Consider the following 27,174-nt stretch of genomic DNA (forward strand, 5'->3'; position numbering starts at 1 on the left):
GGGCGCCGAGGGTCAAGGATGGAGACTCTTGATGAGGACGGTGCTGGGGGCCCTGCTAAGGAAACCTTAGGAAGGCTCTGAAGTGCCCCTTGCACTAACTGCAGGCGTTTTCAGCGTGGTCCCAGGAAATAGCGGGATGGGGGCGAGGGTCCCAGAAGCCAGGCCACAGCCGCCTCTCTGTCCGCACCAGCCAGGTGGTTAAATACCCTGCTTCAGCAGTAACACTTTTGCTATATGCGTTTAAAATAGAACGCTGTCTATGTACCTATGTGCCCAGATTGCTCTACCTGGATTGTTTACCTATCTGGGGATATAAATCCCTACCTGAAGCCGTGTTTATGTATGTGTATGACGCTCCAAAAACTTTGTGGGAAATGGCATTTAAAGCTAAATTAATTTTGGTGCAAACATTTTTTTTTGAAACCCATGCGTATGAGTGGTCTTCAAAGAGTTCTTGGAAAATGCGTATTATGAAAAAAATACATACAGATTTCAAGGTTTTTGCAAAAAAAATAAACTCTTAATCTCATTTTTTTTCCACAAAGTTCCCCAGTGGGTCGATATGGTTATCTGTGTGTATGTATGTGTGTACATAAATGTATATGTGTGTGTGTGTGTATAAAAACAATGAATGAGGGAATGAGCAAATCTCTTGTAAAACACTTGAGTATTTATATGAAATTTCATCTGTTTCCCTCTGTCATTTCCTTAAACTTGCTTATAGTCATAACTCTGCGTATAAAAATGGTATTTAATTGAAAGGCTAAGTGAAGTCTTCCCCAGAAAAGCAATGAGGCACAAACACATATACCTATTTCTCTATCTATAGCTATCTCTATCTCTATCTATATCTGCATAGCAAAAGAAAGGAGGGTGGAGAAAGCAATCGTATAAAAAGTCACAAAGCCACAAGTCCATGGGCCACTTTCTCACTTCTTTCCCTATTCCACCAGGCCGGTCTGTTACACAGTGAGTCCTGCAAGCCTAATAATGGATAGACGAGGGAACACACTTCTGAGCATGGTTCACATCATCTCCTTGCTTCTTTTCTGTTTTATAAGAAATTCTCTGCTGTCAGGAAGTTAACACCCTGATTGTGGAATGTACCCTTCCAGGTTCAATCAGCCATGGCTACGAGGAGAAGGGACATTTCATCTACACAGGGCTGCCTCCTCAACCTGTTTGATTATTTTTTATTTTTGAGCTTTTAAAAATGTATTTGAAAGGCAGAGTTGCAGAAAAAGAGAGAGGGAGGAGAGAGACAAAGATGGGGAGGGGAGAGAGAGGTCTTCCATCTGCTGGTTCTCTCCCCAAATGACTGCTGTGCCAGGCGGAAACCAGGAGCCAGGAACTTCTCCCAGGTCTCCCATGTGGGTGCAGGGGCCCAAGCACTTGGACCATCTTCAGCTGCTTTCCCAGGCCATAGCAGAGAGCTGGATGGAAAGTGGAGCAACCCGATCTTGAATTGAACCAGTGCCTGTATAGGATACTGGTGTTGCAGATGGTGGCTTAACCAGTTATGCCACAATGCAGTCTCCTCCTTTTACGTAAATTTTCACTGGTTGCTGCCTCTTTGCTTTTTCTTGCTAGAAACAGTAACTGTACGCACCTCCTTTGTTCGGGGTGGGAAAACCCGCGGAGTTCAAACAGAAATGAAAAGAGGACCACAGGTCTTAAATGGGCAGTTATTATCTGGGTTGTGTGCCTCTCTCACCGCTTTTCTGGAGGAGACTTAACTAGACTTTCAATAAAATCCCATTTTTTTTTACACAGAGGATTATGGATGTAAATGATATTAAGGAGTTGATGGGAAAAGAGAGGTGAAATTTCATATAAATACTCAAGTGTTTTAAGAGATTTGTTCATTCATCCATTCATTGTTTTTATTCTTGAGTTGTAACTTAATTTCTGATTCTCTTTTGGATACAAGCTGTTTAGTGTGTTTCCTGCCACGCTTAAGGTGATGACATCACAAGGCTTATGGTTGCAGCAGGTGTGGGCAATGGCCATGTCAGAAAGCTTGCATGGGCTCAGATCAGTGAGCGTGACTCAGGCCCAGACGGGCGGAAGAGGTGCCTGTGTCCTCGGAGAACATCACCCAGCATTTAGGTATGAGAATCTGGAGTGCAGCCAGGGCGTGCACGCTCGGGGGTGGGGGACACCTAATCCACTTTGAGAAGGCAGGCTTCCAGACCGGACTCAGCGCCAGATCTGAGAAGGGACAGCGACCTTGAAAGTGGCCCCAAGCCTCTAGCCTGGCAGAGCAGCTGTCCTTCAAGACAGAAAGCACCAGTTGAAAATGACAACCACTGATGTATTAGTCTAGTTCTGGGGAGACATCTCCTCATTTGCCGAGTCCAGCAAGCTCTCGTGTCTGATCTTAGGATGATGACTCTGTATGCACATTTTCTCCAGAAAATATGCGATCCAGCTTTGAAAGTTAGGGAAATGCATAGTAGTGGAGACCAGTTCCTGCATGGGTGTGTGTGTGTGTATGTGTGTGAAAAACAGGTTGTTCATTTACAGATCATTTATTAATGAACACACATTAGCTGAATGCACTTTATGGCCCAAACACTGTCACAAGTACTAAGGATATATACAGGAAATGAGACAGACTCTGTCCCCGGGCAATTTATCATTGATGCACAGAAAGAAGGAGCAAGCAAGCAAGAGCTCTACTCCGTATGGCATTGCAGGTGCTGGGAAGAAGACATCGTATCTATACAAAGACTGAGGCATGCATCTTGGCAGAAGGGGAAATTCGCACATCCAATAAGCACATGAGGGTGTCTAAATGTGCCCCAAATCATGGTAGGTGCTGGGTGTCTACTAAAGTGATTGAGACAAGAAAGTCCCTGTCCTCTGTGAGCTTACAATCTTGTTACCCAAAAGAGGCTCCAAAGTGTCATCATCAGCATCAACTTTAGATTTTTTTCTTTGACCAAAAAACATTAGGCTTGTTTTAAAATACATTTGGTTAGCATGTGATATTTGTACATTCTAGTAGAGTACAAATGTCATGTGATATTTGTATATTCTAGTGCAATATTTCAACACAGATATACAGCGTAAACCAACAAAACCAAGCCACCAGCCTTTCCGTTGCTTGTCTTGTGTTTGCATCATACCACCCCTTGTCTTCCAATTCTTAATGTGGCGTATGCAACAGTATTGTGAACAATATTTTCCTTAAGTCATGATACTGTGTTTTGGCTCCATTATCCACCCCCCCTTCCATTTCCCTTACTCCTCTTCCAAACTTCTAGTAATAAATGCTCTCAGTTGAGGTGAACTGACCATTTTTTTTTAACTTCCACATATAAGACAGAACATATGGTATTGTCTTTCAGTGTTTGATTTATTTGACTTAATGTAATATCTCTAGTTTCACCCTTCATCCATTTTGCTGTAAATATTAGGATGTTGTTCCTTTTTATGGTTGAATAACAGTCCACTGTGCATATAGATCGTATTTTATTTATCCATCCGTTGATGGACATCTTGGTTGATTCCATATCTTGGCTATTGGAGTAGTGCTTCAATGACTGTAGGAGTACAGGAATCTCTTTCGTGTGCTGATTGAATTTTCTTCAGATATAGACAGAGACTTGGGATACTGGCTCATCCCAGTCTCTGACTATGTAGTGGGATGACTCATCTCTCCTACTCCATTACTGGTCTCCATAATGGGGATACTAATTTTCATTTCCAACTAGCGTTCCCATGTCTCTGCATCCTCACCAGCACTCATTATTTTTAGTCTTTTTGATAATTTTAGTCCGTTTGGTAACTGAAGTGAGATGAAACTTCCTTGCAGTGTTATTTATTTATTATTGATTTATTTATTTATTTGAAAAGCAGAGTCAGAGAGAGAGAAGGAGAGACAGAGAGATAGAGAGATCTTCCTTCCTCTGGCTTACTCCCAAGATGTTCACAACAACTAGAGCTGGGCCAGACCGGAACCAGGAGCCAGGAACCAGAAGCCAGGAGCCAGGAGCTTCCTTTGGGTCTCCCACATGAAGAGACTGCTGCCCCCTCAGGCACATCAGTAAGGAGCTGAATCAGAAGTGGAGCTGCTGGGACTCAAACCAGTGCCCATATGGGATGCTGGCATTATAGGCAGTGGCTTCTCTCTGTGCCACACTGCTGGTCCCCAGGTTGTCAATCTCTTAACTGAATGATTTGTTATGTTGTTGTGGAGTTTGAAATTTCTTATATACTCTGGCTATTAGTCCTTTGTCAGACGCATTTTCTCCTGTTCTGTAAGTTATCTTTGAAGGGGGAGGGAAGGAGAGAGGGAGATAGAGAGAGAGAGGTGTTTCTATCTGCTGGTTTACTCCCCAAATGCCTGAAACAGCTAGGGTTGGGCCAGGTGTAAACCAGAAGCCGATAACTCAATTTGAGTCTCCTGTGTGGGTAGCTGTGTCTCAGCTACTTGGCTGACACCTGCTGCCTACCAGGGAGCACTTTATTAGGAAGCTGTCATTGTGAGGGGAGCTAGGACTCCAATGCAGGTACTTCAACGTGGGATATGGGTGTACCAAGCGGTGCCTTAACCACTGTTCCAAATGCCTGTCCCTTGTCTGTTCTTTTGTTTTTTTGAGGTTATTTGTTTGATGATCAGAAGTTTCTTAGGTAAATAGAATCATATTTGTCTGTTTTTGCTTTTGTTGTCTGTGCTTTGGGGTCTAATTTAAAAAAAAATCATTGCCTATACCAATGTCTTGAAGTGTTTCCCTTATGTTTTGGTCTAGTAGTCTCATAGTTTCATTTAGATCTCAAAGCCATTAAATTTTTTTTTCATTTTATTTGAAAGGCAGAGAGAGAGAGAGAAAGAGAAAGAGAGAGATTGAGATTTTATTTCTAGTTCACTCTCCATAGCCTGTAACAAACCAGGACCAAGCCAAGCTGAAGCCAGGAACCTAGAACTCCATTCAGGTCTCCCACAAGGGTGATAGCAACCTATGTTCTTGAGCTATCGCCGCCTCTGCAGGATGCACTTTTGCAGGAAGCTGAATTGGAAGTGGAGCTAGGTCTCCCAGGGACTCCAGCGAGCCAAATGCCTGCCCCTGTCAATACATTTTGATCATGATGCAAATATGAATCAAAACATATTTTGAGATTTGGGAAGCGAATTTTCCTTAAGTCATTATCTTTTAGAATGTCCCAGCTTCTCTGTACAATTTTAACTTGACTCTTTGATGAATTTCAATTGACTAGATTCAATTTCCATTGCATTGAACTGGTCATTTCCAAAACTCAGTGATTACCAGAATCATAGAGTGCTTTAAAAACTGCAGATCCCAGCCGCGGCGCCAGCTCACTAGGCTAATCTTCTGCCTTGTGGCGCCGGCACACCGGGTTCTAGTCCCAATTGGGGCGCCGGATTCTGTCCCGGTTGCCCCTCTTCCAGGCCAGCTCTCTGCTGTGGCCCGGGAGTGCAGTGGAGGATGGCCCAAGTGCTTGGGCCCTGCACCCCATGGGAGACCAGGAGAAGCACCTGGCTCCTGCCATCGGATCAGCGCGGTGCGCCGGCCGCGGTGGCCATTGGAGGGTGAACCAACGGCAAAGGAAGACCTTTCTCTCTGTCTCTCTCTCACTGTCCACTCTGCCTGTCAAAAAGCAAACAAACAAACAAACAGAAAAACCTGCAGATCCCTGCCCCATGACAGGAATTCTGATTCTGTAATTGCAGGCAAGGTTTGGGGATTTTTTTTCCCCAGCCCTTCTCCAGTGCTTCTACTGATCAGCTAGGTTTGGGAGATCCTGCTGCATTTCAGAGTGGAAAGGGCTTTGAAGTCAAAATAGAGAACTTTAGCCCATTTTGACTAATTGTTGGATCTTAATCAAATGATTTTTTTTCTGCGTTGAGTTTTAATTTTCTTATCTATAAAGGGGAAATGAAAAATGTGTTAAGTTATTGTTGATCTCATAGGAATGTGAGGGTTAATTGAGATGCATATTTTGCCCATAGTGCAGTGTATCTTCCCACCAGGGCTCAGCTGTATAAGGTAAGCAGTTGTTGCTGTCCTTTCATGTATGATTGAATTCTGCTGGTGTTTCAAACTCTGGGAGCCGACATCATAGACAAACACTCCTGCCTGTTCCTTTACCTAGTGTTAAAGAAATAGTTACTGGCCGGCGCCGCGGCTCACTAGGCTAATCCTCCGCCTTGCGGCGCTGGGCACACTGGGTTCTAGTCCCGGTCGGGGCGCCGGATTCTGTCCCGGTTGCCCCTCTTCCAGGCCAGCTCTCTGCTGTGGCCAGGGAGTGCAGTGGAGGATGGCCCAAGTGCTTGGGCCCTGCACCCTCATGGGAGACCAGGATAAGCACCTGGCTCCTGCCATCAGATCAGCGCGGTGCGCAAACCACAACGCGCCGGCCGCGGCGGCCATTGGAGGGTGAACCAACGACAAGGGAAGACCTTTCTCTCTGTCTCTCTCTCTCACTGTCCACTCTGCCTGTCAAAAAAAAAAAAAAAAACTACTAATAATTTCAAGGATGCTTCAGAGGTTTCTGCATTCTAGGACCAACATCATACACCAAGGTCTTACTGAACGATTTTTAACTAAAGCCAGTTTTACCACTGTAGGTATGGCTAGGAGGAGAGACAAAAATTCCATTTCATAAGATACCAGGAGTCTTTAAGAAGTTCATGGGAAGTGTATATTATAAAAAACAACTATGTATAGATTTCAATTGTTTCATTGCCAAATAAACTTCTCTTTAATTCCATTTTTCACAGCAGTTTGAAGTTCCCTGGTGCACGTAGAGGGGACATCAAGCTGTCTTGGCCTCATGTCCTCCCCAAAATTTCCTAGCTCCCCTTGAGGGACACCCAGTTCACCTGTGCCACCTCACAGCAGGCTAACCCCATCTCATTCTTTCAGGTCTGCGGTCAGAGATCCAACAGAATCGTTTTTTGATCCCTGTCTGTGACCGGATTGGAGAATGTATTGCTCTCAGGGCACTTAATGTGCTATCTCCGTTGTCTGTTTCTTCATCCATGTGTGAGCTCAGTGAGGGCAAGAGTGTGTTCCATTCATCTTTATAGACGCAGCACTTAGTGTTATGCCTGGAGTGCAACTACTCAAGAACTTCACTGCGCAAAACTGCCTTATTTTTACAGAAGGCAAAATTGATAGGCGAAATGCATAAAGACCCGAGAAATCATTTAATCAGAGAATAACAGAGAAAACATATTTGAAAGAGGCAAAAGTGGACCTCTCACAGTCATATACATATGGATCAAAGTGAGTTTAATCTGTATTATTTTGAATAAGAGCCGACTATTAGTTAATGACAGGAGTAAAATAGAATTCTCTGGCCTCCTACCCAACTGACTTTTTTCCTTTTGTAAACTGGCCTTCTACCCTCATTTGGTCTTTATCTCCCAATTTTACATTGTTTTCCTTTAAAATCCTCACATTTTGGCCTCGTTTTTCTAATTATCATAATAAAAATTGAAGAAAAAAGGAAAATTGTTAACACATGGAAAAGGGAGCAAGAGACATGGAGAAGAAATAGCTTAGGGACTAGAGTTAGTGGGAGAAACCTGCATTTTTGGTCAGGATCCTATTATACAGATTTGAGATCAATTCATCTCATTTATTTAATGCATTCCAAAGTAAATGGCCCAAATATATTTCCCCTAAATACAGCAAGCTTGTAATTAACTGGAGTTCAATAATGGTATTCAAAATTGTTTTCTACTGAGATGAAATTTATATGCAATTAAATGCGTGGATCTCAAGTTTATGAAATGAATTTTGATAAATGCAGCCCCACTGTAACTCAAACCTTGATAAAGGCACAAAACATTACTTTTGTCCCAGAAATTGCCTTTTACACTATCAGAGTCAATCCTTTCCATTGACCCTCATGGGGGAAATTTGTAGTGTGCTGCTTTTTGTCATCTCTTCATTGTGTGGGTATACCACAGTTAGTCTTTCTGCTCTGACAGGCACGTGGGGGTGTGTCCAGTTTCTCATTATTCTATATGAAGCTGCTAGGACAAATATTTTTGCAGATGCATGTTTTTGTTTCTCCATATCCTTACCAGCATTTGATTTTAAAATCATTTTCATGTTTCTTCTTTAAATTTTGGCCATCTTGTCGGCTAATATAGGTATCTGTCAGGGTGGGTTTAAATTGTGTTTTTCCTGATGCCTAATAATGTTGAACCCCTTTTCATTTGCCTAATAATTAATGCCAGGTCTTTTTTTTTTGACATGCACATTCATATTTTCCTCTCCAGGTGTGATTGCTTGCCTGTATCTTTGTTACTGAGTTGTAGCTATGGCTATTCTTTACATGCCTTAGATGCTAGTTTTAATCATATATGTGTTCTGTGACTATTTTCTTCCAGGCTGAGGCTTAGTGAAGATCAGACATTTCCAGTTTTGTTCAACTCTAATGTAATTATTTTCTTTAGTTTCAGTGCCACCTTGAAGAAATCTTTGCTTATTCCAAGTCAGAAAAATATTCTCCAAGGTTTCCTTTTTTAAAGTGTTATAGTTTTAGCTTTACCATTTCATTCTGTGATCATCTCAAAATAATTTGTGTGTGTGGCATAAGGAAATAATACATCATTCTTTTAAATTTTTGATTTGTCATTTGCATTTAAATTTTTTAAAATTTATTTTTTATTTATTTGAGAAAGAGAAATGGGGAGGGAAGGAGAGAGAGACAGAGAGAGACAGAGACCTCATCCACTGATTCACTCTCCAAACACCTGTAGCAGCTGGGCCCAGCCAGGAGCAAGAGACACAATCCAGGGCTCTGCTGTAAGCAGCAGGGTTCCAAGCGTTTGCCGCACCGTCACCTCCTTCCAGGGTGCACATTAGCAGTGGAGCTGGACTTGAACCCAGGTACTTTCCTATAGGATGAGGGTATCCCAAGTGGCACCCTAACCAGTGTGCAAATGCCCACCACTACATCAAGAAGAGTTAATATTTTTAGGAGATTTATTTATTTATTTATTTGGAAAGTAGTTACAGAGAGGCAGAGAGAGAGAGAGAGAGAGAGAGAGAGAGGTCTGTCATTGGTTCATATCCCAGATGGCTGCAATTGGTCCAAATCAGCCCAAATTGCTGGGCAAAGGAGGTTCTTCCAGGTCTCCCACCCGGGAGCAGGGGCCCAAGCACTTGGGCTATCTTCTACTGCTATCCCAGGCCATAGCAGAGAGCTGGATCAGAAGTGGAGCAGCCAGGAGAGGAACCAGCTCCCATATGGGATGCCAGCACCACAGGTGGTGACTTTAAACAGTACGCCACAGTGCCGGCCCCAGGGAGTTAGTATTTTAATATCTCTTTATACCCGTGGCAACGTCTGTGCCACCTAAGGTTTGTTCGCTGTCATCTTTTCCATTGGGAACTTGTCACATTTTTCTGTTGCTTCACATCTTGGGTAATTTGGCTTGTATGCTGGATGATGTAAATAATAGATTTTGAAATCTGGTGTATTATAAATTCTTTTGCTTTATTTATCATTTCTTTTTGTTCCCAAAGGCTGACTTGTTTCTCTTTATGAAAGGAATTTATTGAGGCACAAGTCACATAAAATAACATTAAAGACTCTCATATAAATAATCCATTGTGATTTAGTGTATCCACCATGTTAGAAAACCAACACCTGAATCTGCCTCCTAAATGCTCCAAAGTGAAGTCCTTATCCATTCAAGTGGCTTCCCCCACTCCTCACTCTCGGTACCGGCAGCCACTGGCATTCCGTCTGTATGAAGTCGTCTCTTCTGATGGACTCAAAGTCATTCAAGATGTGACCCTTGGTGTCTGGCTTCCCTCACATAGCATACGGCTTAGGAGGGTCATCCACGCTGCAGCCTTTGTCAGGAGTGTATCTCATATCATCCCTGAATAATATTCCATTGTGAGTATATATTACAGTGAGGTTATCCACTCAGCCGATGACGGACATGTGGGTTGTTTCTGGATTTTTGGCTGTTGTGAACAGTACTGCTAAGAACATGCAGATTCATGTGTGTTTGAATCAACGTTTCCAATTCTTTTTCACATAAAAGAGGAATTGCATGCTCATATAATGTAATCTTTATCTTCTGACCATTTTACACTCCTACTATAGGGGAACGAAGTTGCAATTCCCCATATTTATTTATTTTTATTTAGTTGAAAGAGGAAGAGAGACAGTGAGAGAGAGAGGGAGAAGAGAGAGAGAGAGAGAGAGAGAGAGAGAGAGAGACATCTCCCATCTGCTAGGTCACTCTCCAAATGCCCACAACAGTCTGTCTTGGGCTACGCTGGAGTTGGGAGCTGGGAACTCAGATCTAGGCCTCCCAGTGGTTGGCAGGGACTCGGCTGCATGAACCCTCACCTGTGCCCACAGCGTGCACAGCAGCAGGAAGCTGAGACGCAAACCCAGGCACTCGCCCGTGGAGCAGCACCTTGACCGTCACGCCAGACGCCTACCCCACCACTCTTCTTCTTAGATGTACGCAAAAGTGAGTGTGAAGTGTTACTTCATTGTTGTTTTGATTTGCATTTTGTTAATGACCAATCCTGCTGGATATATTTTCATGGATTTGTTGGCCATTTGTATAACTCCATTGCACATATGTCTTTTCAACTCTCTAGCCAATTTTTAAAGTTGGATTGTTTTTCTCTTTGTGCCTTCTAAGAGGTTGTTTTCTTTAAATGTACCCTGGACATTAAACTCAATCACATATATGACTTATAATTAACTTCTCAGATTATCATTTCATTTTCTTAATAATGTCCTTTGATATACACAGGCTATAAATTTTGATGAAATTTGATTTTTCTCACTTTTTCTTTTGTTGCTTAATCATTGTTGTATGTAAGTATCTGTTACAAAATCCAAGATCGTTGGTACCGGCAGTGTGGCGCAGTGGGTTAATGCCCTGGCCTGAAGCGCCAGCATCCCATATGGGTGCCGATTCTAGTCCCGGCAGCTCCACTTCCAACCCAGCTCTCTGCTGTGGCCCGGGAGAGCTGTGGAGGATGGCCCAAGTGCTTGGGCCCCTGAACCCGCATGGGAGACCAGGAGGAAGCTCCTGGGTCCTGGCTTCTGATCATCATGGCTCCGACCGCTGCGGCTAATTGGAGAGTGAACCATCGTATGGAAGACCTCTCTTTCTCTTTGCCTCTCCTCTAACTGTGTAAATCTGACTTTCGAATAAAAATAAATAAATCTTTAAAAAAATCCAAGATCGTGATGAAAAGCATTGCTTTCTTCTAAAGCACTTATAATTTTAGTTATTTTGAAATAACTGTGGTTATTTACAAATTACAAATGGTGGGAATTAGGGGTTAATTTTCATTCTTTTACACATGGTTTTAAAACTGGCCTGGAAACATTTGTTGAAGAGATTATTCCTTATCTGTTGGTCTTGGCACCCTTTTGAAAAATCAGTTGACTTTAGATATTTGAAGTTATTTCTGAGTCTTTAACTTTATCCCATTTGTCTTGTATGTCTATATGTCTATTCTTATGTCAGAACCACAGTTTTTGGATAACTGTGGTAGTTAATTTTGAAACTGAGAAGTGTCATTTCTCTAACTTTGTTCTTTATCAATTTGTTTTGAGTATTTCTGGACTTTCATAATTCCATATGAATTTGAGGATTCGCTTTTTTTTATTTTTATTTATTTATTTATTTTTACAGGCAGAGTGGACAGTGAGAGAGGAGAGACAGAGACAGAGAGAAAGGTCTTCCTTTGCCATTGGTTCACCCTCCAATGGCCGCCGCGGCCGCACACTGCGGCCAGCGCACCACACTGATCCCAAGGCAGGAGCCAGGTGCTTCTCCTGGTCTCCCATGGGGTGCAGGGCCCAAGCACTTGGGCCATCCTCCACTGCACTCCCTGGCCACAGCAGAGAGCTGGCCTGGAAGAGGGGCAACCGGGACAGAATCTGGTGCCCCGACTGGGACTAGAACCTGGTGTGCCGGCGCCGCTAGGCAGAGGATTAGCCTAGTGAGCTGCGTCACCGGCCCAGAGGATTAGCTTTTTGATTTCTGCAAAAAGTGAAAGTTTAGAAAATTGGACATTTAATAAGGATTACATTGAATTTATAAGTTTCTTTGTATAGTATTGACATATTAATAATATTATGTCTTTCAATCCAGGACCATGGGATGATTTTACATTTATATTATTCTTTAATTCTTTTCAGCAATGCTTTGTAGTTTTCCATATGCAAATATTGTTGCTCATGGGCTAAATCTGCGTTTAGGTATTCTATTCTTTTAGGTATTATGCGTAATTCCTTTTCAGATTTGTATTACAGGTATATAGGTGCAAAACAGATTTTTGGGTGTTGATCTTGCACTTAACCACTTTGCAGATTTGTTAACTGGCTATAAAGATGCTAATTGTGTATGTGTGTAGTCTTTGGGCTTTTTTAAACACAGGATCAATCCATCAGAGAATAAGATCATTTTACTTCTTCCTATTCCTCTTGGATTGCATTCATTTTCTGTTCTTGCCTTCTTGCTCTGGCAACATTAGGTTGATGGCAATGGTGAGGAAGGCCATCTTTGTTTTGATTCTGATCTTGGAAAACTTTGGCTCTTCACCATGGAGTATGACGCTAATAACAGTTTTGTCACATATGCATTTTTATTTTGTTGAGCTTTCTTTGTGTTCTTGGCTTCGAGTATTTTTATCATGTAAGGTGTCAAATTTTGTCAATTAAATAAAAAGAACAAGACTTAGGGGCTGGGGCAGGCGCTGTGGTGCAGTGGGTTAACATCCTGGCCTGAAGCATCCCATATGGACGCCAGTTCGAGTCCCAGCTGCTTCACTTCCCATCCAGCTCTCTGCAATGGCCTGGGAAAGCAGTAGAAGGTGACCCAAGTCCTTGGGCTTCTGCACCCATGTAGGAGACCTGGAAGTCTCCTGGCTTCAGATTAGCACAGCTCCGGCCATTGCTGCCAATTGGGTAGTGAACCAGCAGATGGAAGACCTCTCTCTCTCTCTCTCTCTTTCTGCCTCTCCTCTCTCTCTCTGTGTAACTCTGACGTTCAAATAAAAATAAATTTAGAAAAATAGACTTAGGGGTTGGCACTGAGGCACAGTGGATTAAGTGCCATCTGTGATGCCTGCATTCTGTATGGGTGCTGGTTTGAGTCCTGGCTTCTCCACTTTCAATCCAGCTCCGTGCTGGTGGCCTGGGGGAAGCAGCAGAGGATGGTCCAGGTGATTGGGATCCTGTCACCCATGTGGGAGACTTGGAAGAGGAGAGGGAGACACACACACACACACACACACACACAGAGAGAGAGAGAAGAAAGAAAGATCCGTCATCTGCTGGTTCACCTCCCAGATGGCTGCAGCGGCCAGAACCAGGCCAGGTTTGAAGCCAGGAGCCTGAAACTTCATCTGAGTCTCTCACATGGGTGCAAGGGCCCAAACACTTGGACTATTTTTGGTTGCATTCCCAGGTGCATTATCAGGGAGCTAGATAAGAGCAGCAGCCAGACTGGAACTAGCCCTAAAGTGGCAGCTTAACCTGCTACGACATAGACCCCCAGTCAAATGCTTCCTATGTGTCAGTTGATATAGTAATTTACTCCCATCTTTCTTCTTTTTTTTAAAGATTGCAAATCTTTATATTTTAAACTTTATATATTTTAACTTTATATATTATAAATTTATATATTATATATTTTATATTATTATATGTATTATATATTATATATTTTAACTTTACATATTATATATTTATATATTATATATTTTATATTATTATATGTATTATATATTATATATTTTAACTTTATATATTATATATTTTAACTTTATAGATTTTAACTTTATATATTTTAAACTTTAATAAGATTTGTTTTGTGACTCAACACCTATCTTATACTCAAAAATTCTGCATGTACATTTGAGAAAAATATATTTTCTGCTGTTATTGAGTGAGGTGTTCTGTATATACATTTTTAAAGAATTATTTTATTTATTTTAAAGAGGAGTTACAGAGAGAAGTAGATCTAGAGAGAGAGAGAGAGATCTTCCATTCTGTTGGTTCACTCCCCAAATGACCATAATGGTCAGAGCTGAGCTGACCCAAAGCCAGGATCCAGGAGCTTCCTCTGGGTCTCCTACATGGGTGCAGAAGCCCAAGGACCTGGGCCATCTTATACTGCTTTCCCAGGCCATTGCAGAGAGCTGGATGGGAAGTGGAGCAGCCGTGACATGAACCGGTGCTCACTTGGAATGCCAGCACTGCAGGTGGCAGCTTTACCTGCTACGCCACAGTGCCAGCCCCCTTATTTTATTTTTGCATATGTTGTTTATTTCATCATTTCACTATTTATGTCCATAGGTCTCTTGTACACAGCAAATTTTTTTTTCATTCTGGAAATCTCTTTTTTGAACAGTCAAACCAAGACTTCTTTAAGTACTTACCAACAAGAAAAGGATTATTTCTGGAACTCTGCTAGTTCTTTTTCCTGTGAGTCTTATAGTAAACTACCCCCCCCCCCCATTTCCTCCATCACTGCTCTTTTCTTTATTGGACTTTAAAAATATTTTGTTCAATTTGTTGAAATGTAGACTTATAAAGAAAGAGAGAGAGAGAGATCTTCCATCTGCTGGTTAACTCTCCAGATGGCTGCAATGGCCAGGACTAGGCCAAGCCAATCCAGGAACCAGGAACTTCTTCCAGGACTCCCACGTGGGTGGCAGGGGTCCAAGTACTTGGAACATAGTTTGCTGCTTTTCCCAGGCCATTAGCAGGGAGCTGGATTGGAAGTAGAGCAGGCAGGGGACAGACTGGCACCCATATAGGATGCTGGTGTCACAGGTGGGAGTTTTACCCGCCGCACCACAACGCTGGCCTCATGGCTACATGTTTTATTTCTTTCTGTTATACACTGAATTTTGTCTCCCCATCCCCTTTATGTATTAAACAGCCAACCCTGAGTGTAACTGCATTTGAATATAGAATCCTTAGTCAATAGTTAAGCTTGAATGGTGTCATAAGAGTGAATTGCTACTCACAGAGGCATAGAGGAAGAGACAGCAGAACTCAGTGTTCTTGCATAAGGAGAGAAGGGTGTGTGCAGATACAGTGAAAAGGCGAGTGCTTACAGGCCATGAAGAGAGGAGTCAACTATTCTGACACGTTGGCCTGGACGGACAGCATCAGAGCTCTGAGAAAATAAATGTTGATTGTCTAAACTCTAAGGTACCCATTCGTGTTTGTTACTGAAAAACAGGCTGACCAATACAGCTGCCAGTAGAACAATGTTCCACATAAGGAAGTTTCGAAGAACTGCACGTTAGGTTGGTCCCAGAAGATTATATGACCCGAGGCTGACACTGTGGCGTAGCAGGTAAAGCGGCCACATGCAGTGTCGGCATCCCATATGGGCGCTGGTTTGAGTCCTGGCTGCTCCACTTCCCATCCAGCTCTCTGCTATGGCCTGGGAAAGCAATAGAAGATGGCCCAAGACCTTGGGACCCTGTACCCACGTGGGAGACTTGGAACATGTTCCAGATTCCTGGCTCTTGACTTCGGATCAGCGCAACTCTGGCCATTGCAGGCATTTGGGGAATGAATCAGCAGATGGAATACCTCGCTCTCTCTGCCTATGCCTCTCTGTTACTCTGCCATTCATATAAATGATAAATCTTAAAAAAAAAAAAAAGAGATTATACTGAGGCTGATGCTATGGCATAGCAGGTAAAGCCATTGCCTGCAGTGCTGGTATCCCGTATGAGCGCCAGTTCGAGTCCTAGCTACTCCACTTCCGATCCAGCTCTCTGCTGTGGCCTGGGAAAGCAGTAGAAGATGGCCCAAGACCTTGGGCCCCTGCACCCACGTGGGAGACCTGGAAGAAGCTCCTGGCTCCTGGCTTTGGATCAGCCCACTCTGCCATTGCAGCCAATTGGGGACTGAACCAGTGGATGGGAGGATTCCTGTAGGATTCCCTTCAGCATCCTGAGTAAGGAAGAACTAGAGGTAATGAGCAACTTTAGCTGTGGCTTATAAAGCCATGCCTGAATTTTCCCCATGTGGTAAAAAACAATGAGGATGTAGAATTTTTGTTTTATTTTCTTTTAGCAACTTAAATATGTCATCTCACTGCTTGCCAGCCTCAAAGTTTTCTGATGAGATGTCAGCTAATAATACAACTGAGGGTCCCTTGCAAGATGAATTGCTTCTTTACTTGCTGCTTTCAAGGGTTTTCTCTTGGTCTCTCAGTGGAGTATTTATAATCTATCTTGGTATGTATCTCTTTTGGTTTGTATTACCGGAATTCATCAAGCTTCTTGGATGGGTAGATTGATGTTATTTAAATTTAAGATGTTATGGGCAATTATTAATTCAAATAATATTTCTGTTCTTTTATTTCCCTCTTTGTCTTCTGCTTTTCCATTGTGTGTGTGTGTGTGTGTGTGTGTGTGTGTAGTTCTACATGATGAGGTCCTACCGGTTCCTTATGCTCTGTTCACTTTTCTTTCCTTTTTAAAAAAGATTTATTTAATTTATTTGAAAGAGTTACGGAGAGATGTAGAGACAGAGACAGAGAGATTTTCCATTTGGTTCACTCCCCAAATGGCCACAACAGCCAGAGCTGAGCCTATCTGAAGCCAGGGTCCAGGAGCTTCCTCTGGGTCTCCCAGGTGGGTGCAGGTGCCCAGGGATCTGGGCCATCCTCTGCTGCTTTCCCAGGCACATTAGCAGAAAGCTGGACTGGAAGTAAAGACTTCTACGGAATTAGAAAAAGCAACCCTGAAATTCATATGGAATCACAGAAGACCCAGAGAAGCCAAAGCTATCCTGAACAAGAAAATTCTAACTGGAGGCATCAAAAGATACAATTCCAAAGCATAGTGCAAAGCAGTAATAATTAAAATAACATGATACTGGCATAAAAACCAATGCAATGGAACAGACTAGAGAGCCCAGAAATTAAAAAAAATTCTTCATTTTAAAATATATTTATAAAGATGACTAAAGTTCATGTATTTCATATATGCAGATAAGAAGCATAATGATACTGCCAACCATAACCTCCCTCCCACCCACACTTCTACTCTACCTCCTCCTTCTTTATTATTCTTTTAATTTTTACAATGACATACTTTCAGTTTATTTTATAATCATAAATATAAGCTTCTAATAAGTAAATAATTCAACAAAAAAGGAAGAAGAAAAAAGCATTGTTCCTCAACAGTAGAGACAAGGGCTCTAATTAATAATCAGTACTTAAAATGTTAATTTGGCTCATATACATTGCATTTTTTGTACTCTATTAGTTACCACAGATCAGGTAAAACATGGTATTTGTCTTTTTGGGATTGACTTATTTCAGTAAGCATAATTATTTCCAGTTGTAACCATTTTGTTGCAAAGAGAGGATTCTATCCTTCTTTACTGCTGAGTAATATTCCACAGTCTATATATGCCACATTTTCTTTATCCAGTCATCAGTTGTTGAGCATCTGGATTGATTTCATACCTTAATTTGTGAACTGAGCTGCAATAAACATGGGTACAGATAACTCTTTCATATACTGATTTCACTGAGACCCCGGAAATTCATCCACTTACATGCAGTCAGCTGATTTTTGACAAAAGTACTCAGACTATACAGTGGAGTAAGGATAATTTCTTTAACAAATAGTGGTGGTAAAACTAGATGTATATGTGTAGAAGAATAAAATTAGATCCATATCTCTTACCATAGACGAAAATCAACTGAAGGTGGTCCAAAGACCTAAATTTAAGACTTGAGTCTATGGAGTTGCTGGCAGAAACCCTAGGGGAAATACTCCAAGACACTGCTGTAGGGAATGACTTCTTGGAGAAGACCCCCAAAGCACAGACAGCAAAAATAAAGCGAAACAAATATAACCATATCAAACTCAGAAGCCTCTGCACAGCAAAGGAATTTATTAATAGAGTAGAGAGACATCCAACAGAATGAGTAAAATATTTGTGAACTACCTGTCTAACAAAGGTTTAATATCCAGGATATATCAATGAAAAAAAAATCAACTAGAAAAAAAGAACCAATCCAGTTAAGGAAGAGCAAAGGACCTCCACATGCAGTTCTCAAAAGAAGAAATACGAATTCAGCAAATACAGGAAAAAAATGCTCAGCATCACTAGCCATCAGGGAAATACACATCAAAACCACAATGAGATGTCACCCCATCGCTGTCAGAATGGCATCAAATGCTGGCAAGGATGTGGACGACAGGAAACACTTATTATGCACTTTTGATGGGACTGGAAATTAGTGTAGGCACTGTGGAAAACCATGTGGAGATTTCTCAAAACACTAGAAATAGATGTGCCATATGACCCAGCAATCTCACTACTGGGTGTAGACATAAAAGACTTGAACACAATGAATCAGATACCTGCACCACCATGTTTATAGCAGCACTGTTCACAATAGCCAAAATTTGGAATCAACCAGGACGTCCAGCCTCAGATGAATGGATAAAGAAAACGTGGTAAATATACTAATGGGATATTTATTCAGCTATAAAAAAGAATGAAATTCTACCATTTGCAACAAAATGGATGCAACTAGGTGGACATCATGTTGAATGAAATGAGCTGGACCCAGAAAGACAAATACCACATGTTTTCCTTTTATATGTGGGAGCTAAAATTTAAAAAGCAAACAAACCAATAAATAAACAATTAAAAAAGAAAGAAAACTCTGTGTGTGTCAGTGTTTCTGGAAATGTAGTTTTGTAAAACTTTGTTTTATACCTCTGGCAAGCCAATGGTTAAGAATGTTATGCTACCATAGTTTTAATGATCTGTGATTACTTTAAAATTTGCTCTATTTGGGTGAATTGACCATTTTTCTAGTCAATTTTTTTAAAGATTATTTATTTGAAAGTCAGAGTTACACAGGGAGAGAGGAGAGGCAGAGAAAGAGAGAGAGGGAGAGGGAGGGAGAGAGAGAGAGAGAGAGAGAAAGAGAGAGAGGTCTTCCATCCGCTAGTTCACTACCCAGTTGGTCGCAATGGTCGAAGCTGCGCCGATCCGAAGCTAGGAACCAGGAGATTCTTCCAGGTCTCCCATGTGGGTGCAGGAGCCCAAGGACTTGGGACATCTTCTACTGCTTTTCCAGGCCATAGCAGAGAGCTGGATTGGATATGGGGCAGCCGGACTCAAACTTGCACCCATAAGGGATGCTGGCACTGCAGGGGGTGACCTTACTTGCTACGCCACAGTGCTGGCCCTTAGTCAATTATTTTTTATAACCATTGTCTGTATTCCCACTAAACTAAGGTCTTTTTGCTTTTTTCTTGTTAAACTTCTTATTCATTAAAGTGTTAAACCTTTTTACTGTAATGTAAATTAAAAATATGTAAAAAAAATAGCAAGTGTGTCAAGGGTGTGTAGAAACTGATACTTTTTCTGCACCACTGGTAGGAACACAAAATGGTACAGACACTTTGAAAAATAATCTGGCAGTTACTCAAAACTGTAAGGCTCTAAATATCCTAAGCCAAGCGAAAATAGATAGCCACACAAAGATATTTGTCAATGATCATAGCAGCATTATCAATAATAGTCTAAAAGTGGAAGCAATCTAATTATGCATGAACTGGGGAATAAATAATAATATGTAATATAATTATACAATGGAATACTACTCAACAATTAAAGGACTCGAATATTAACATATCCTACAATATGAATGATATGTTCAGTGAAAGAAAGCCAGATTCAACAGACAACACATCACATGATTCTACAAAATAGTGAAGGTATAGGAACACAAGAGAGATCTTTGTTTGCCTGCGGCTGGTGGTTCAGAGTGGGAATCCACAATATTTTTTATGAGGGAATTTTTTGAGTAAATGAAGTATGCATTTGTGATAGATAAATTATACTTCAATGAAGCTGTTAGCAAAAATTACTTACACATAAACCATAGATGAATTTCGAAATTGATTTGTTGGGTATACTATACTCTTTGCAGAAAAGCACAGACTAGCTGATGGCAATTATACACAGTTTTAGAACTTCCTAAACTGCTTTGTAGTGAGAAATACCAGAATAGTAATTCTCTCTGTTGGAATCTTTCCATTTTTAGTGAGTTGAGTGATAGTGACTGGACGGGGGCCAAATGGAATCTTTTGGTGCAGTAGTAAAATTTACTCTTGAAAATAGTTGGCCAGAAGTCTGTGTATATGGATTTGCTAAACACCGCAAATGAACAGTTGAGATTTGCATATTTAACTTTTAAATTCTGCCTCAAAATATATGAACAAATACTGGAGTGGACTTAATGATACACATAACAAAATGCTTATGAGTAAAATGTGCTGATGTCAGCAGCTTATTTTGAAATCTAGAAAAAAAGAGTTGATTGATGAATATAGAGTTGAATTAATTGGCAAACACCACAGAATTTAATTGTAGAACCCAACTGATGAGACTGAGTATTCACCACAGCAGTCTGTCCATGTTTCTGTATATTTGAACATTCTCATACTAAAATGTTGGGGAAAAAGACTTAACGAGTATTGCTCCTAGCATTAATATTTGATAAAATTTGTGAGTCAAATTTATCTCTTAACATACTTGATCAGTGCAGGAATCTCTTGATTTCTGTGAAAGAAAGAACACTTCGGGTGCTGTGGCTCACTAGGCTAATCCTCCGCCTAGCGGTGCCGGCACACCGGGTTCTAGTCCCGGTCGGGGCGCCGGATTCTGTCCCGGTTGCCCCTCTTCCAGTCCAGCTCTCTGCTGTGGCCCAGGAGTGCAGTGGAGGATGGCCCAAGTGCTTGGGCCCTGCACCCCATGGGAGACCAGGAGAAGCACCTGGCTTCTGGCTTCGGATCAGCACAGCGTGCCGGCCGCAGCAGCCACTGGAGGTGAATCAACGGCAAAAAGGAAGACCTTTCTCTCTGTCTCTCTCTCTCATTGTCCACTCTGCCTGTCAAAAAAAAAAAAAAAAAAAAAAAAGGAAAGAACACTTAATTTCTGTAAAATCCTCGGTATCCCCTGAGAGTTTGTGGAGTACTGTGACTTAAACCCTTAAGAGTTAGTATTGCTACTGAGACAGGACAGGAGCAAGACTCACAAAATCAGGCTCCTCCTGACCTCCACTACAGGTTGTTCCTGCTGTCTGCAAAGCAAGGGGGAGCCTTGGGGCTCCCCATCTTAACTGCAAAGACCACTGCCATCTTAGTGTCTGCGAGCACTCTCAGAATAACCGAACACCACCAACATTGGACCTTCCTGGAGTGGACGTAAGGGAAAAGCAGGGCCATTTTGAGCATCTTTTGGACAAGAAAACAGTGCCTGGCTGCGAACTGGGGTGCTGTGTGCTGAAGGGGGCTAAGGCAGACCACAGAGCCACATGCAGATCAGAGCGCTACATACTGAGGTGGGGAGACTAGCACACCTCCCTACCCAATCAGAACTGCCCAGCTGCCGTCATTGAGTCAGTCAGCGGTATCCCCTCCTGCCATGTGTCTTCCTGGTGTTCAAGCCTAAGCCCCCAGTAACCTTGTCTGAGTTGCATGCTGATCGCGTGAGATCTGATTGCAGGGGAGACAAGGAACCTGGCATCATGACTGCATGTCTATTTCCCACTGAGATTCCAGATAAGCCATGGGAAGAGAGATGACTGTGATAGCTGTCAGTGACTCTGAAGTCCAAAATCTAGGCCGGCGCCGTGGCTCACTAGGCTTATCCTCCGCCTGTGGTGCTGGCACACCGGGTTCTAGTCCTGGTGGGGCGCCGGATTCTGTCCCGGTTGTTCCTCTTACAGTCCAGCTCTCTGCTGTGGCCAGGGAGTGCAGTGGAGGGTGGCCCAAGTGCTTGGGCCCTGCACCCCGTGGAAGACCAGGAGAAGTACCTGGCTCTTGGCTTCAGATCGGCGCAGCGCTGGGGTGAACCAACAAAAGGAAGACCTTTCCCTCTGTCTCTCTCTCACTATCAACTCTGCCTGTCAAAAAAAAAAAAAAATTTTTCAAAATCTAGTTGACTTCAAAATCGAATTCCCTTAGTTTTCTGTTTGAGAGCCCCTGATGTAAGAATTGAAATGAAGGCAAACATACCTGAAATCCACGTTGTTGGGGTCAATGATTTTTTTCTCTAGAAGTCATAATCCAGTGCCAAAAAAAAAAAATCTATTATGGTACTATAAAGAAAAACATGTGAGTTCACCAAAATGCTCACATTTTCTGGCGTCTGGGCTAAAGACCTGACATATTTTCTTTCATAAACAGTTTCAAGCCTCTTACCCAAAATATAATTATAATAAATTCTAATGCTGCATATTGCCAGCAAGTTATAATTCCATTTCATCACACCCCTTTGTATTTGCTTGATTCTTTGACACAAAAGAGAGAATTCCTTTCTTGCTTTTTAGTTAAAATACCAAACCATTAGAAAGTAAAGACTTCTGCTACAGTTAGTAATGTTGATTTATCTCTGTGTGTATGTGAAGTTATCTTATTTTACTCTGTGTTAAAGATGAAAAAAATCTTTATTTTTCAAAACTAGTATAACATTTTTCTTGTATTCTTTTTTTTGTGTGTTTGACAGGAAGAGTTAGACAGTGAGAGAGAGAGACAGAGAGAAAGGTCTTCCCTCCATTGGTTCACCCCCCAAATGGCTGCCACGGCTAGAGCTACGCTGATCCGAAGCCAGGAACCAGGAGCTTCTCCTGGTCTCCCATGGGGTGCAGGGCCCAAGTACTTGGGCCATCCTCCACTGCCTTCCCGGGTCACAGCAGAGAGCTGGCCTGGAAGAGGAGCAACTGGGACAGAATCCAGTGCCCCGACTGGGACTAGAACCCGGGGTGCTGGCGCCGCAGGAGGAGGATTAGCCTAGTGAGCCGCGGTGCCAGCCTTCTTGTATTCTTTTGATAGCTATCTCCATTAAATTAAAATTATGTTTTTGTATGAGAATAGTTTTACATGTATCTTTTATCAATTGCAAAACAGCCCATTTACAGAGAACATGGGTTTTTCATGATGTATAATGGATGGACAATCGAGTGAATTAAATAAGCTGTTACTAAAGCAGCTTCAGAATGAATTAGATAACACGTTTGGCACTGAATTATTTGTGGTGGTAGAATTAACCCTGGATTTTTAAAAAAATTTATTTTTAGAGTAGTTGTAGGTTCACAGTAAAATGAAACAGAATGTAGAGATTTCCAATATTCTGCAGGCCCCACATGTGTCTTGCCTTTCCATTGTCAACATTCCCCAGCAGAGTAGTGCGTTTGTCATAATTGATGAGCCTACAGTTGACACTTCACACTCTAACCAAAGGTCATGGGTGGCATTAGGGTTCACTCATGGTGTTGTCCATTCCATGGGTCTGAGTAGATGTATGGCATGTGCTCATCACTGTAATATGATGCAGAGTGGTTCCCCTGTCCTAAAAACCCTCTTAGGTCTACTTATTCATCCCTCTTTATTTTTAACCCCTGAAAAACATTGAATTTTGGTATCATCTTTAAAGTGTTACCTTTTCTTGGATGTTATTAGTTAGACATCCAAGAAATGTAGCCTTTTCAGATAGGCTGATTTTGTTTAGTAACAAATATTTAAGTTTCTTCCATGTCTTTTCATGTCATGGCTGAGTGGACAGTGAGAGAGAGAGACAGAGAGAAAGGTCTTTGTGTGCCATTGGTTCACCCTCCAATGGCCACTGCGGCTGGCATGCTGCGGCCGGTGCACTGTGCTGATCCGAAGCCAGGAGCCAGGTGCTTCTCCTGGTCTCCCATGCGGGTGCAGGGCCCAAGCACTTGGACCATCCTCCACTGCACTCCCTGGCCACAGCAGAGAGCTGGCCTGGAAGAGGGGCAACCGGGAAAGAATCTGAAGCCCCGACTGGGACTAGAACACGGGATGCCGGCACCGCAGGTGGAGGATTAGCCTAGTGAGCCGCAGTGCCGGCCTCTTTTCATGTCTTGATAACTCATTTCAACACAGTGTCTTGCTGATGGTGCATTGCTTTAGAGTAAACCTTGAAGTTAGGTACCATCAGTTCTCCAACTTTGATCTTCTTTATCAATATTGTGTTAGTTATCTTCATTGTTTGATTCTCCAAGAATCCACTTGTCAATATCCACAAAATAACTTGCCATGAATTTGATTGACATTGATTTAAATCTATAGATCAGTTTGGGGAGACCTGAAATCTTGACCGTATTGAGTATTCCTATACATGAACATGGGATAATCTCTATCACCACCAACTAGTTCATTCTCCAAATGCAAACAGTGACTAGGACTGGGCAAGATCAGAGTTGGGAGATAAGAACTAAATCCATGTTATCCATAAGGGTGGCAGAAACTCAAATACTTGAACCATCACTGTTACCATAAGGGTCTTCCCTAGCAGGAGGTTGGAGCTAAGAGCTGGATATGGGCATTAAATCCAGGTATGCTGATGTGACACACAGTCATCTTTTTTTTTTATTTTTTAATTTTTATTTTTTTTAATTTTTTTTTTGACAGGCAGAGTGGACAGTGAGAGAGAGAGACAGAGAGAAAGGTCTTCCTATTTTGCCATTGGTTCACCCTCCAATGGCCGCCGCGGCCAGCGCGCTGCGGCCAGCGCACCACGCTGATCTGATGGCAGGAGCCAGGTACTTATTCTGGTCTCCCATGGGGTGCAGGGCCCAAGCACCTGGGCCATCCTCCACTGCACTCCCGGGCCACAGCAGAGAGCTGGCCTGGAAGAGGAGCAGCTGGGACAGAATCCGGTGCCCCGACCGGGACTAGAACCCGGGGTGCCGGCGCCGCAAGGCGGAGGATCAGCCCAGTGAGCCACGGCGCCGGCCAGACACGCAGTCATCTTAATCAATAGGTTAAATGTTCATCCTGGTGTTCAATTTTGAATTCCATTTGTTTATTGTTGATATATGTATGATTCTTTTTAAAAACCATTAATTAATTAGTTTTTGTTTTAAAGGTAGATTGATAGAGACAGACAGAGTGAGAAAGAGAGAGAGAGAGAGAGAGAGAGAGAGAGAGTTCTTCCATTTACTGATTTATTCTCCAAATGTCTACAACAGCCAGGGCTAGGCGACCAAAACCAGAAGCTCAGAAATGCAGTTGGATCCCTCTCATGGTGACACGAACGCAAGGACTTGAGCCATCATTTGCTGACTCCCAAGGATGCACATTAGTAGGAAACTGAACTGGAACCAGAGTCAGGACTCAAACCTAGCCACTATGATATGGGATACTTGTCGCTCCCCCTCTTCGTGGAGGAACGACACAGGACCCTGCGTTGTTCTTTCATCTGCTCGGCCCTCCCCGGGTTTGCTGCTGGTTCTTCCCGGGTTGGCTACCGACCCTTCCACCTCCGTGGAAGGGCGGTTCCCCCTGCCACTTTCCCCACTTCCGCGGGGGAGCGGCACACCACCGGCCGGCTCTCTCGGGGGCTGCTCAGGTGTTCCTTCAGATAGATGTTCCTGGTGCATGTTGTCTCTCTCCTCCTTTATAGTCCTCTTCCACCATCCCAACTCTGCTACCCACACGCCGAGTATGCTGCTCTCCTCCAATCAGGAGCAGGATCAGCTCCTGCAGGTCATCACTCAAGTTGGTGAGAGGCAGCTGCGTAGAAGTTGTTACTCCCTTCTCATTGCCATATTGTGGGAGAGCAGATGCATAGAATAAGTCTTAATTCCAGTAACAGTCTAGTCCAAGTTGCTCCCCACAGATACTGGTTATCTGAACCAAAGTAGAGAGTCAAACCTAGCCACTATGATATGGAATACTGGTTATCTGAACCAAAGTAGAGAGTCAAACCTAGCCACTATGATATGGGATACTGGATATCTGAAGCAGCATCCTAATTATTGCACCACAATACCCACTCCTATGTTAGTTAACCTTGCATCCTAAAATTTTGTTATAATTGCTTGCTAGTCTAAGGAGTGTCAGGTTTTTGTTTTTTTTTTTTTGTTTTTTTTTTTTTTTGTTGTTGTTGATTCTTTCAGATTTCTACATAGATGACTATGTCATCTGGAATAACAGGTAGTTTTATTTATTTCCAATCTATATATCTTTCATTTCTTTCTCTTACATTATTGAATTAGCTAAAACTTCTAGTATGATGTTGAAACATATAGTGAGTGGGACAGCCTTGCTTTTGTTAAATTAAGTCAGATTAAGCCTAAATCTCTCCCTCCATACTTTGAATTCCTACATGATAAATTACAATGTAATTTAAGGGTATTTTTTTTAATATTTGACAGAGTTAGACAGTGAGAGAGAGAGAGACAGAGAGAAAGGTCTTCTCTCTGTTGGTTCATTCCCCAAAATGGCCACTATGGCTGGAGCTATGCTGATCCGAAGCCAGGAGCCAGGTGCTTCCTCCTGGTCTCCCATGTGGGTGCAGGGGCCCAAGCATTTGGGCCATCCTCCACTGCCTTCCTGGGCCACAGCAGAGAGCTGGACTGGAAGAGGAGCAACTGGGACTAGAACCCAGCACCCAGATGGAATGCTGGTGCCTCAGGCGGAGGATTAACCAAGTGAGCCACAGCGCTAGCCCCCAAGGGTATATTCTTATGACAAATAGTTGAGTCTCAGCCAATCACTGCAACCAACTTTGAGCCAATCACGGGTTACCCACACATCAGACCCCAGCTTTATAAGGCAAATGGCTCATCACATCACATCAAATAAAAAAAGTGCTGAGCTATAACCAACCAAGCTGCTGCTGTATTGTCCTTCCTTTTCGGTGTATGCCCGTGGTGCTAGGTGGGACTCTCTGAACCTCATCTGCATGAGTGCTGACTGATTCATATATCATTCTTTGCTCAAGTAAACTCTAATAAATTTATTTTGCCTAAAAGTTTTTCTTTTAACATTTATTCCTGCTTTTTTCTTTTTCTTTTTTAGGGGAAAGCTTAAAGTTTTTTTATCACTGAGTAGGTTAAATGTAGGGTTTTTTTGTGTGTGTGTCTATTTTTATCAAGTGAAGGTAGTACGCTACTCCTAGACTTCTGAGAGTTTTTATTGTGAATTAGTGTTTTTTCCAGCTATTTTTTCTGGGGCTAGTGGGTAAAGCCACCACCCACATGCTGGTATTCTATATTGGCCCCAGTTCATGACCCAGCTGCTCCACTTCCGATCAAGCTCTCTGCTACCAGCCTAGGAAAGCAGCAGAAGACTGACCAAGTGTTTGGGCCTCCGCACCCAG

This window comes from Oryctolagus cuniculus, chromosome 2, assembly GCF_964237555.1.
Source record: "Oryctolagus cuniculus chromosome 2, mOryCun1.1, whole genome shotgun sequence".
NCBI classification, from domain to species: Eukaryota; Metazoa; Chordata; class Mammalia; order Lagomorpha; family Leporidae; genus Oryctolagus; species Oryctolagus cuniculus.